Source organism: Lipotes vexillifer, unplaced genomic scaffold (assembly GCF_000442215.2).
Source record: "Lipotes vexillifer unplaced genomic scaffold, Lipotes_vexillifer_v1.1 scaffold1478, whole genome shotgun sequence".
NCBI lineage: Eukaryota > Metazoa > Chordata > Mammalia > Artiodactyla > Lipotidae > Lipotes > Lipotes vexillifer.
The window spans coordinates 132,422-145,126 of NW_006781074.1; the positions used below are offsets into that span (position 1 = coordinate 132,422).

Genomic DNA, 12,705 nt, shown 5'->3' on the forward strand with positions numbered 1-12,705 from the left:
TCACATCACTTGATAACTAACATATACTCCTGAATCAAAAAAAAAAAAGTATACTTTGAAAAGGAAAAATGAAATATATGACTCCTTCCACTACTAAAGTCCCATGTTAAAAAAGGTTAACTACTGCTTTTCTTTTTTAAAATAATTCATGATTTTTGTCAATCTAATTTATGGAAGAGAATATTTTAAGGAAGTTCTCAATAAAGAGATCTTTCTTATATAAAGGAAAAAAGATTGTTTCTTTAAACAGAATTTAAAGAGGAAAAAGAATTTTTAAAACAATGAATATGGCAAGCAACAAAAAGCTAATGAAAAGGTTTGGCATCAATAGTAACTTCATTTTACTACACAAGCAGGTAGATAAGAAAAGATCTAAGAAAAGGGACAGATAAATTCTAGTTTTGTTTTTGAGACTGACAACCAGGAAGAAGGGGAAATCAGAGAAATAGAATCTATTTTAATACAAATATTGCATCTAAAAGATGTACAACCACCAAAATGAGTTTAAAAATGGAAATTTTCTTTTTTTCAGAAGATTTAAAACATTAAATGTTAGTAGATGTAATGAAAAATTTTCTTGACCAAGGAGTAGATCAAGAAACCAGCATTTTTGAGTTTCTGACACAAAAATTTCTATGAGATCCAAAGAAGAAGTTAGAATCATAGCAAGTAGGAAACTCATAGAGTAAATGAACTGCATAAAAGTATATAAGACCAGGGGCAGTGGCCAAGATGGTGGAGTAGGAAGACCCTGAGCTCACCTCCTCCCACAGGCACACTAAATTTACAACTATTTACAGAGCAACTATTGATGAGAACAATGTGAAGGCCAGCAGAAAAGACCACCCACAACAAAAGATATAAAGAAGGAACCACAATAAGACAGGTAGAGATAAGGCAGAGTCAAGACCCAGGGTGGGCAACCTACAAACAGGATAATTACAATTGCATGGTTCTTTCCAGGTAGCCACAGGTCTGAGCCCCACACTGGGCTCCCCTGACTAGGGTTCCTGTACCAGGAAGACAAGCCCCACCAAATGTTTGGCTTTGAAGGCCAGTGAGGCTTACTTTCACAAGAACCTGAGGGCTACAGAAAATACATACTCCACTCTTAACAGGCAAAGGCACTGTAATTAAAATGGAAAAATCTCAAATACTCCAAGGCCCAGGGCAGAAGCAGTAATTTGAAAGAAGCCTGTGTCAGAATCACCTGCTGATCTTGGAGACCCTCCCAGAGAGGCAGGAGGCAATTGGAGCTCACCATGGGGACACAGACACTGGTTGCAGTCATTTTGGGGAGCTTGTTCTATCACAAGGACACTGCTGTTGGCAAGCACAATTTTGGAATCCTCTCTCTGGCTTATTAGTGCCAGAACCCAGATCCTCCCACCCGCTGGTTGGCGCCAGTCCTGGGACACCCGAGGCCAAGAAGCTAGCCTAGTGGGGACCCAGCCTTACTCACCAGTGAGCCAGTACTATCCCCTGGACTCCTGGGACCCCACAGCCAACCACCAGGATTCAGCCCTACCCACCATCAGGCTGACATCAGCTCAAGGAATCCCAGGGCTCTACAGCCAAATATCCCAGGACCCAGCTCTGCTCACCAGTGAATGTACACCAGCTCCAGGACACCCTGGGCCTCATAGTCACCCATGTCAGGAACAGGTCCTGCCCACCAGCAGACAACATCAACCCCAGGAACCACCTCCCCAAGCCACAGCCCCACACACCAGCAGGCCAACACTAGCTCCAAAACCGCCAGCACCACACCCAGCCACCCCAGGACCTGGCTCTGCCCACCAGCAGCCAGCAGCCTCCACATTATGCAGGGCCAGAAAACCAACCAGATGGGGGCAAGCCTGCCTACCAGTGCACCCACAGTAATCAACCTGCCACAACTGAAGGGCCAACTCAGCCCACACAGGGTACCCCTAGAGCATATAGCTTTGATGACCAGAGGGCAGGTCACTGCTGGGCACCCACTGGACATCTCATAAGGAAGGCCACTTCCCCAAGATTGGAACTGTAACCAACCTACTAAACACATAGAAATAAAAAGAGAATTAGGCAAAATGAGGTGACAGAGGAATATGTTCCAAACAAAGGAACAAGATAAAGCCCTAGAAGAACTAAATGAAATGAAGTTAACCCATTTACGCAATAAAAAGTTCAAGATAATGATCTTAATAAAGATGTTCAAAGAACTAGGGAGAATGGATGAACACAGTGAGAAATTAGAAGTTTCTAACAAAGACTTAGAAATTATAAAGAAGAACCAAACAGAGATGAAGAAATACAATAAAACTAAAAAGACACTGGAAGGAATCAACAGCAGATTAGATGCTACAGAGGTATGGATCAGTGAACTGGAAGACAGAGTAGTGGAAATCATTCAAGCTGAAGAGAAAAAATAAAAAGAAATGAGGACAGTTTAAGAGATACGTGGGACAACAACATCAAGTGTACTACCACTCACATTATAAAACAGGTCCCAGAAAAAGAGAGAAAAGGGGCAGAGAACATATTTGAAGACATAATAACTGAAAAGTTCCCTAATGAGGTAAAAGAAACAAACGGTCAGGTTCAGGAAGCACAGAGAGTCCCAAACAAGATCAACCCAAAGAGGACCACAGTAACACACAATGAAATTAAAATGGCACATGACCCAGCAATTCCACTCCTGGGCATATACCCAAACAATTATAGTTTAATTAGAAAAGATACACGAACCCCTATGTTCATAGCAGCATTATTTACAATAGCCAAGGCATGGAAACAACCTAAATGTTCACTGAAAGATGAATGGATAAAGAAGATGTTATATATACACAGAATAGAATATTAGTCATAAAAAAGAATGAAATAATGCCATCTGCAGCAATATGGATGGACCTAGAGATTATCATACTAAGTGAAGTCAGAAAGAGAAAGACAAATACCATATGATATCACTTCTATGTGAATCTAAAATACAACACAAATGAACATATCTATGAAAGAGAAATAGACTCACAGACATAGAGAACAGACTTGTGGCTGACAAGAGGGAGGGGGAGTGGGGAGGGAAGGACTGGGAGCTTGGGATTAGCAGATGCAAACTATTACACATAGGATGGATAAACAAGGTCTTACTGTATAGCACAGGGAACTATATTCAATATCCTGTGATAAACCATAATAGAAAAGAATATGGAAAGAATGTATATATGTATAACTGAGTCACTTTGCTGTACAGCAGAAATTAACACAACACTGTAAATCAACTATACGTCAATAAATTTTTTAAAAAAATAAAATGGCCAAAAAAAAAAAAAAGATTAAAAAGAGAATATTAAGAGCAGCAAGGGAAAAGCAACTAGTTACATAAAAGGGCACTTCCATAAGGCTACTGGCTGACTTTTCAGCAGAAATTCTGCAGGCCAGAAGGGAGTAGCACAATATATTTAAAGTGACAAAAGGGAAAAAACCTACAAACAAGATTATCCAGCAAGGCTATCATTCAGATTTGAAAGAGAGATCAGAAGTTTTATTGACAAGCAAAATCTAAGAGTTCAGCACCATGAAACCAGGTTTATAAAAAAGTGTTAAAGGGACTTTAAGTAGAAAAGGTCACAACTAGGAATATAAAAATCATGAAAGGAAAAATCTCATTGGTAAAGGAAATATACAGGAAAGGTAGTAGATCAACCACTTATAAACTTAGTAGAAAGGTTAAAGGACAAAAGTAGTAAGTCGTCTATATCCATAACGTAGTTATGGGATAGTAGTTAAGGGATAAATAAAACATGATGTATATATGATGTCAAAAAATTTTAAGCACGGTAAATAGGGGGTAAAATGCAGGGTTGTTAAAATGCGTTCAAACTTAAGAGATCAGCAACTTAAAATAATCATGTAATACATATAGACTGCTATATATAAACTCCATGTTAAAAACAAGCCAAAAAGCCATAACAGACATATACACAAAAAGGAAAAAAGAATCCAAACGTAACACTAAAGGTAGACATCAAATCACAAGGGAAGAGAGCAAAAGAAGGAACAAAAAATAACTACAAAACTATTAACAAAATGGCAATAAATAAATACCTATTAATAATTACTTTAAATGTAAATAGACTAAATGCTCCAATCAAAAGAAATAAGAGTGACTGAAAAATAAGACCCATATAGATGCTACCTACAAGAGACTCACTTCATATCTAAAGACACACACAGACTGAAAGTGAGGGAATGGAAAAAGGTATTCCATGCAAATCAAAAGGAAGCTGGGGTAGCAATACTTATTTCAGACAAAACAGACTTTAAAACAAAAACTCTAATAAGAAACAAAGAAGGACATTATATAATGATTAAGGGATCAATCCAAGAAGAAGATATAACAATTGTAAATATATATGCATACAACATTGGAGCACTTAAATATATAAAGCAAATACTAACAAATATAAAGGGAGAAACTGATAGTAAAAATAATAGTAGGGAACTGTAAACCCCACTTACATCAATGGACAGATCATCCAGACAGAAAATTAACAAGAAAACACTGGTCTTAAATGACATATTAAATCGGATGTAATTAAAAGATATATACAGAACATTCCATCCAAATTTTGCGTGCCCATGGAACATTCTGCAGGATGGATCACACGGTAGGCCACAAAACAAGTCTCAGTAAACGTAAGAAGACTGCAATCATATTAAGCAACATTTCTGACCACGGCGCTATGAGACTAGAAAACAAGTATAAAAACACAAACATGTGGAGGGGATATGGAAGAAAAGAAATAGGGGAGGGAAACTAAGAGGTACAAAGTTCCAGCTGCAAATAAATGAGTCATGGGTATGAAACACACGGTGTTGGAATATAATCAATAACTATGTAACATCTTTGTATGGTGACAGATCTTAACTAGATGTGTCATGGCAATCAGCTTGAAATGTACAGAAATACTGAATCATTATGTTGTGTGACAAGAACACAGTGTTGTAGTCAATTATACTTCAAAAACAAATAATCTCATAGAAAAATACATCAGATCTGTGGTTATCAGAGGTTGTGGGGGTGGAAGAAGAATTGTATGAAGGCAATCAAAAGGTACAAACTTCCGGGCTTCCCTGGTGGCGCAGTGGTTGAGAGTCCGCCTGCCAATGCAGCAAACACGGGTTCGTGCCCCGGTCCGGGAAGATCCCACATGCCGCGGAGAGGCTGGGCCCATGAGCCCTGGCCGCCGAGCCTGCGCGTCCGGAGCCTGTGCTCCGCAACGGGAGAGGCCACAACAGTGAGAGGCCCGCGTACCGCATAAAAAAAAAAAAAAAAGGTACAAACTTCCAATTATAACAAATAATTACTAGAAATGTAATGTACAACATGATAAATATAATTAATACTGCTGTACATTATGTATGACAGTTGTTAAGAGAATAAATCCAAAGAGTTCTCATCACAAGGAAAATAATTTTTTTCCACTTTCTTAATTCTGTATCTGTATGAAATGACAGATGTTCACTAAACTTATTGTGGTAATCATTTCATGATGTATGTAACTGAAATCATTATGCTGTATACTTTAAACTTATATAGTGTTGTATGTCAATGATATCTCAATAAAACTAGAAGAAAAAAACAAAAAACAAACAGAAAATAGTATATAAGGCCAACAGAGCAGGCATATATAACCACATAATTAAGTATTAAATTATACAGAATAAAAAGAAGAAACGACAGCATAATAGGAATTGAAATCTGGACATACAAGACTAGAGCTATCACTAAGAAGGTAAATTTGGGGAACTAGTTCAGACAGAGTTGATATCTAATGCAAAGAAAAAATGTTCTCAAAGTATGAATGTAAAGGAAGAACAGAAGGAAAACTATTAAACTTGGGAAATATAGAGACCGTCATCAAAATTTATAGATGAAATGAGAAAAAGTTATCAATAAAAAGACACAGAAGGAAATCAAACAAAGAACATGGAGAACCAGAATATTATAGTATCAGAAGTTAGCTGGTGCTTAATTAGGCTAGAATGAAAACTACATCTTAGTCATCTTTATTACCTATAACATTATGTTTGGTACACAGGCTCTCAATAAATAGGCATCAAAATAATGAAATCAGGTTGAAGCCTATATTTCACTAGGCAGTGATATTGGCAAAACTGCTACCCAGCACGAGCTATTTTAAATACTATCTAAATTTTGATACTCAAAATGTGGTTCACAAAAAAAAAAAAAAAAATGTGGTTCACAAACCAGCTATACCAGCATCACCTGGAAGAGACTGTTTACAAATACAGAATCTTGGGTCCCACCCCAGACCTACTAAATCAGTTTATTAATCAGTATTTTAACAAGACCCTCAGTGAATTCAAATGCACATGCAAATATGAAAAGCACTGTTCTAGGTGCTTTAGTCATTCTCCCAGTTAAATCTGATTGGGGAGTAGAGGGATAAAGGATAAAATAAGCCAAATTCTGTCATGAACCCTTAGAGCAGTATCACTCTCTGATTTTACTTTAAGAATAAGTTACGGGATTTGGCAATACTTTAAATTTGGGATAAAATGCTGATAAAAGAGAACTGATTCATGCTTATAAGGTATATTCACCTTAATTATACTGAACCAGGCACAAAAATTTTAATTAAAAAAAGAAAATAATCTATTTTACCAATATTATGCTTAGTAGTATCAACCAATACTTTCGAAGTGATGATAATGGAAGACATTAGAAGAGTTACCACAAAGTAAACCTTGTCAGTAAATAAGATCTTTTAGGGAGGAGATATAGAAAATAATAAAGAGTCAACTTACAAGACACTAAAGCAAGAATGAGAACTTTCAACATGGTTGACAGTGATTAGTAGTTTAAGGAATTATTTGTACAACAGCAAGAATCCTCACTGATGAGCATCATTTTCCAGCCCCTCTCCAATCTCATCTCTCTTCTCCAACTTCTTTTCTTCTATTTCTTCCCTTCTTGTTCCTCCCTTACGCTTCTCAGAAATATCCTCAGGAACTGCTCTAACAAGTGAGAGGAGCTTATGATGACAAAGATTATTGTCCATGTTCATGAACTGACTCAAACACTAATGTGAATAATGATTTAAAGCAAAAGAATGTGAGGGGGAAAATGCTATCATCAAAGATTTATTCAGACAGTGATATAGGGAAAAAAAATCTTACAAAGTAAAAAACAAACCAATTAAGAACATCATTTCAGAATCCAGTTCCAGATCAGGAAAGGTTAAAAACTGAATGACAACAAATTTAGAAAACTAATAAAAAAGGAACATATACAGAAAATAAAGCTGATATATGAAACAGCTGGTAATGTGAAGAGAGGTGACTTAGAACTGGGGAGACATATGTCATAAGCAGGGAAACAACCAGAAAAGAGGTGACTACTGTAGAAAATTTTGTATATTTACACGTACAGGAATAGGATTCTGATGGTGGGCATTTTTAAATAAACACCGCAAAAATATTCATTCAAAATAGAGTAATACTTCTGTCACTGTTGATTATATATTCCAGTGACCCACAGAAATGCTAAGGCTAAGAAATGGGGGCTATTTTAGGAATAGGACAGATATAGTCCCTGTTCTCATGGAGCTCTCAGTCCAGACTCTAGAGTACAAGCCAAATTCAGCAAGTAATTATATGCCTGAAAATGAAGAGTGCTATTAGAGCAAATATAGGAACATACCAGGTTGAGGGATAATTATCAAGTAAAGTGATATTTAAATTGAGTACAAAGTTTGGTAAGGAACCCAGAGTATATTTAGGAAAAATTTTCTAAGTAAAAGGAAGAGGGCTTCCCTGGTGGCGCAGTGGTTAAGAATCCGCCTGCCAATGTAGGGGATACGGGTTCAAGCCCTGGTCTGGGAAGATCCCACATTCCATGGAGCAACTAAGCCCATGTGCCAGCACTACTGAGCCTGCGCTCTAGACCCCGCGAGCCACAACTACTGAAGCCCACGCACCTAGAGCCCGTGCTCCGCAACAAGAAGCCACGGCAGTGAGAAGCCCATGCACCGCAACAAAGAGTAGCCCCCGTTCGCCACAACTAGAGAAAGTGTGTGCGCAGCAACAAAGACCCAGTGCAGCCAAAAATAAATTAATTAAAAAAAAAAAGGAAGAGCATATTTAAAGGCCCACTTGTGAAAGTGGTCTGTTCATGGAACTGGAAAAATTTCATTATAAAGCAACCCAGGAGAGGAATCTGGAGAAGAAGAGAAAAGTGAGAGGGTATATGCATAAACTGCTACAATACTCTAAGAAATAAATTACTCTAGTTTCGCTAAGGGGAGTAGCAGGAGGAATGAAGAGAAAGAACAGATTTGAAAGCTACTTAGGAAGAAGTCAAAAGACTTACTGACTTATATGGTTTGCTAGGTAAAGAAAACAGGAGCTAAAGATGAATCAGATTTCTTTCTTGAGCTAATAGATTTATTATGGCTCCATTTATGAAGATACTGAAAACGAGAGGAGGAAGAAGTTTGGAGGAATTTAGTTTCCAGCATGTTCAGCTTGAGAAGCCTGTGAGACAACAAAAGTAGAAAAGTTAATTTGCTCAATCCAGGTCATCAGTTTAGGCATTACGAGAGTATGTCAAGTGCTTGTGAACTAAAGGAAAATTATCCTCAGGGTAAAATATCTTTGGAATTAAATTATCTCATTATTTTTAGTCTTTGAAAACTGATGTGGTTGGCAGAATAACAGCCTCCTAAAGATGCACCCACCCTAATCACAAAATCTGTGAAAATATTATCTTACGTGGCAAGAGACTTTAGAGATATGATTAAGGTTATAAACCTTAAAATAGTGAGATTATCCTGGATTATCCAGGTTGGCCCAATCTAATGACATGTATCCCTAAAAGCTGTGGTAAGAGGGAGAGAGATGGGATGATGGAAGAGAGGCAAGAGAAATTTGAAACAATAAAAAGGCTGGCATTGCAGGTTTTGAGGATGTAAAAGGGGAGCCATGATTTAAGGAACATAGGTGATTTCAAGAAGGTAGAAAAAGCAAGGAAACAGATCCTCTCCTAGAACCACCAAAAAGGAACAAAAAACCTTGTCAACACCTGGATTTTGCCCCAGTAAAATCCATTTCAAACTCCTGACTCACAGAACGGTAAGATAATAAATGTGTGTTGTTTTTAGCCACTAAGTATGTAGTAAGTTGTTATGAGAGCAAAACAAAATTAATACAGAATGCTATATTCACTAATGAACCTAGATAAGAAAAATTTAATATACATGAAAATTAGTGTACAATATATAGCAAGTACTCAATAAGTCTTTAACATTTATAGTTTCAGAGAGTATCTTGCAAGTACACTTTCTTGATGTAATGTTTTTTTCCTAAGAAATTATAGATAAATCAAAATTTTGTACCTTCAAATTTTGTGAATTCATGTTCTACTTAAAGAACTAGCAAGAAAAATGCTTTCTTGTAATGTTAACTATCACCTTCAGTTCAGTCAGATTCTCCATGTTGTATTTCCTTAAAATGAACTGCTAACAAGAAACTGAAATAAGCAAAAAAAAAAAGAATAATTCCAATAAAAAAGATGTGGTACATGTCTGACATTTATAAAAGGGCCACAAAATAGGTCACTTTTCCTTCTATTCTAAGCAGAATTTTTCAAATATGCAAAGGCACATACAGGCAAAATTGAAGTCTGACAACTATTATTTCAGGTGATATAAAGTCTGTGTTATAGACTATACAAAAAGAAAGCTAAAATAAATGAGTGGTAACTATATTAAAGTGGAATTTTTTAAATTAAAAACTAGCTTAAATATTGTGCTTTAATATAGTCTCTCTTCCCTCTATATCCACAATAGAGTATAGTATATTTAGAACCTGCAGGCACAAAAACATTGTTGGTCAAGAAAATTTCCCCATTAAATAACAGTTTTTCCATCTGAACATCAAAAACGTTTTCACTTATTTCAAAACTTCTTGATACAGCTGAGAAAATATGGGCTCTATGTTGGGACAGATCCTGGACCAATATTTAACTTCTTTTAAGTGTTATCTCCTACCATATAGGATTGTCGAGAAAGATTAAATTATATTATGCACACATGAAGTGCAATTACATTTGGTAAGTGTTTTCTATTTCATTAACTATTCTGGAGAAAATTCTTTCTGTAAAAAATACCTTTTCTCTCTATTACTTAAAAAGTGATATATTTCAACACACATTTATGATAAAAACTCTCCAGAAAGTGGGCATAGAGGGAACATTCCTCAACATAACAAAGGCCATATATGACAAACCCACAGCCAACATCATACTCAACAGTGAAAACCTGAAAGCACTTCCTCTAAAATCAGGAACGAGACAAGGATGCCAGTTCTCACCACTTTTATTCAACATAGTTTTGGAAGTCTTAGCCACAGCAATCAGGAAACAAAAAGAAATAAAAGGAATCCAAACTGGAAAGAAAGAAAGAAAACTGTCACTGTCTGCAGATGACATGATACTATATATAGAAAATCCTAAAGATACTACCAGAAAACTACTAGAGCTAATCAATGAATTCAGTAAAGTTGCAGAATACAAAATTAAAACACAAATCTGTTGCATTTCTATACATTAACAACAAAAGATCAGAAAGAGAAATTAAGGAAACTATCCCATTTACCATTGCATCAAAAAGAATAAAATACCTAGGAATAAACCACCTAATGAGGCAGAAGACCTGTACTCCAAAAACTATAAGATGCTGATCAAAGAAATCGAAGATGACACAAACAGATGGAAAGATATACCATGTTCTTGGATTGGAAGAATCAACACTGTCAAAATGACTATCCTACACAAGGCAATCTATAGAGTCAACGCAATCCCTATCAAATTACCAATGGCATTTTTCACAGAACCAGAATAAAAAATTTTACCATTTGTATGGAAACACAGAAGACCCTGAATAGCCAAAGCAACCTTGAGAAAGACAAACAGAGCTGGAAGAATCAGGCTCCTTGACTTCAGACTATACTACAAAGCTATAGTAATCAAAACAGTATGGTACTGGAACAAAAACAGACATACAGACCAATGGAACAAGACAAAAATCCCAGAAATAAACCCACGCACCTATGGTCAATTAATTTTACAAAGGAGGCAAGGATATACAATACAGAAAAGACCATCTCTTCAATAAGTGGTGCTGGGAAAACTTGTCAGTCACAGATAGAGAATGTTCTAATTTCATTCTTTTAACACTATACACAAAAATAAACTCAAATGGATTACAGACCTAAATGTAAGACTGGATACTATGAAACTCCTAGAGGAAAACATAGGCAGGACACTCTTTGACATAAATCACAGCAATATCTTTTTGGATCCACCTCCTAGAGTAATGAAAATAAAGACGAAAATAAACAAATAGGACCTAATTAAACTTAAAAGCTTTTGCACAGTAAAGGAAACCATAAACAAAACAAAAAGACAACCCAAAGAATGGGAGAAAATATTTCCCCATTGGAAATATTTGGTTGGAAACGAAGCAACGAACAAGAGATTAATCTCCAAAATATACAAACACTTCATGAAGCTCAGTATCAAAAAAACAAACAACTTCAATCAAAAAATGGGCAGAAGATCTAAACAGACGTTTCTCCAAGGAAGATATACAGATGGCCAAGAGGCACATGAAAAGATATTCAACACTGTTAATTATTAGAGAAATGCAAATCAAAACTACAATGAGGTATCACCTCACACCAGTCTGAATGGCCATCATCAAAAAGTCTACAAATAGTGGGCTTCCCTGGTGGTGCAGTGGTTGAGAGTCCACCTGCCGATGCAGGGGACACGGGTTCATGCCCTGGTCCGGGAAGGTCCCACATGCCGCGGAGCAGCTGGGCCCGTGAGCCATGGCCGCTGAGCCTGCGCGTCCGGAGCCTGTGCTCCGCAATGGGAGAGGCCACAACAGTGAGAGGCCCACGTACCGCAAAAAAAAAAAAAAGTCTACAAATAGCAAATGCTGGAGAGGGTGTGGAGGAAAAGGAACCCTCCTACCCTGTTGGTGGGAATGTAAATTGGTGCAGCCACTGTGGAGTACAGTATGGAAGTTCCTTAAAAAGCTAAAGAGAGCAATTATACTCCAATAAATATGTTAAAAAAAAAACTAAAGATAGCGTTACCATATGATCTGCAATCCCACTCTTGGGCATATATCCAGAGAAAACTGTAATTGGAAAAGATACATGCACCCCAATGTTCACTGCAGCACTATTCACTATAGCTAAGACATGGAAGCAACCTAAATGTCCATCCACAGATGAATGGATAAAGAAGGTGTGATGTATAATATGTGTGTGTGTGTGTGTGTGTATACACACATACACTATGGAATATTACTCAGCCATAAAAAAGAATGAAACAATGCCATTTGCAGCAACATGGATGGACCTAGAGAATATCATACTAAGCAAAGTAAGCCAGACAAAGACAAATATCATATAACGTCCCTTATATGTGGATCTACGAAAAAAAAAAAAAAAAAAGATACAGGGCTTCCCTGGGGGCACAGGGGTTGAAAGTCCGCCTGCCGATGCAGAGGTCGTGCCCCGGTCGGGGAAGATCCCACATGCCATGGAAAGGTTGGTCCTGTGAGCCATGGCCGCTGAGCCTGCGCATCCGGAGCTTGTGCTCCGCAATGGGAGAGGCCACAACAG

General features: G+C 37.2%; 1 protein-coding gene across 1 annotated transcript in view; it reads right to left on the minus strand.

Moving 5' to 3' along the window:
* Positions 1–12,705, minus strand: part of CENPC (centromere protein C) — a 79,118-nt gene that overhangs the window by 36,924 nt on the left and 29,489 nt on the right. The gene's annotated exons all lie outside the window — the stretch shown is intronic.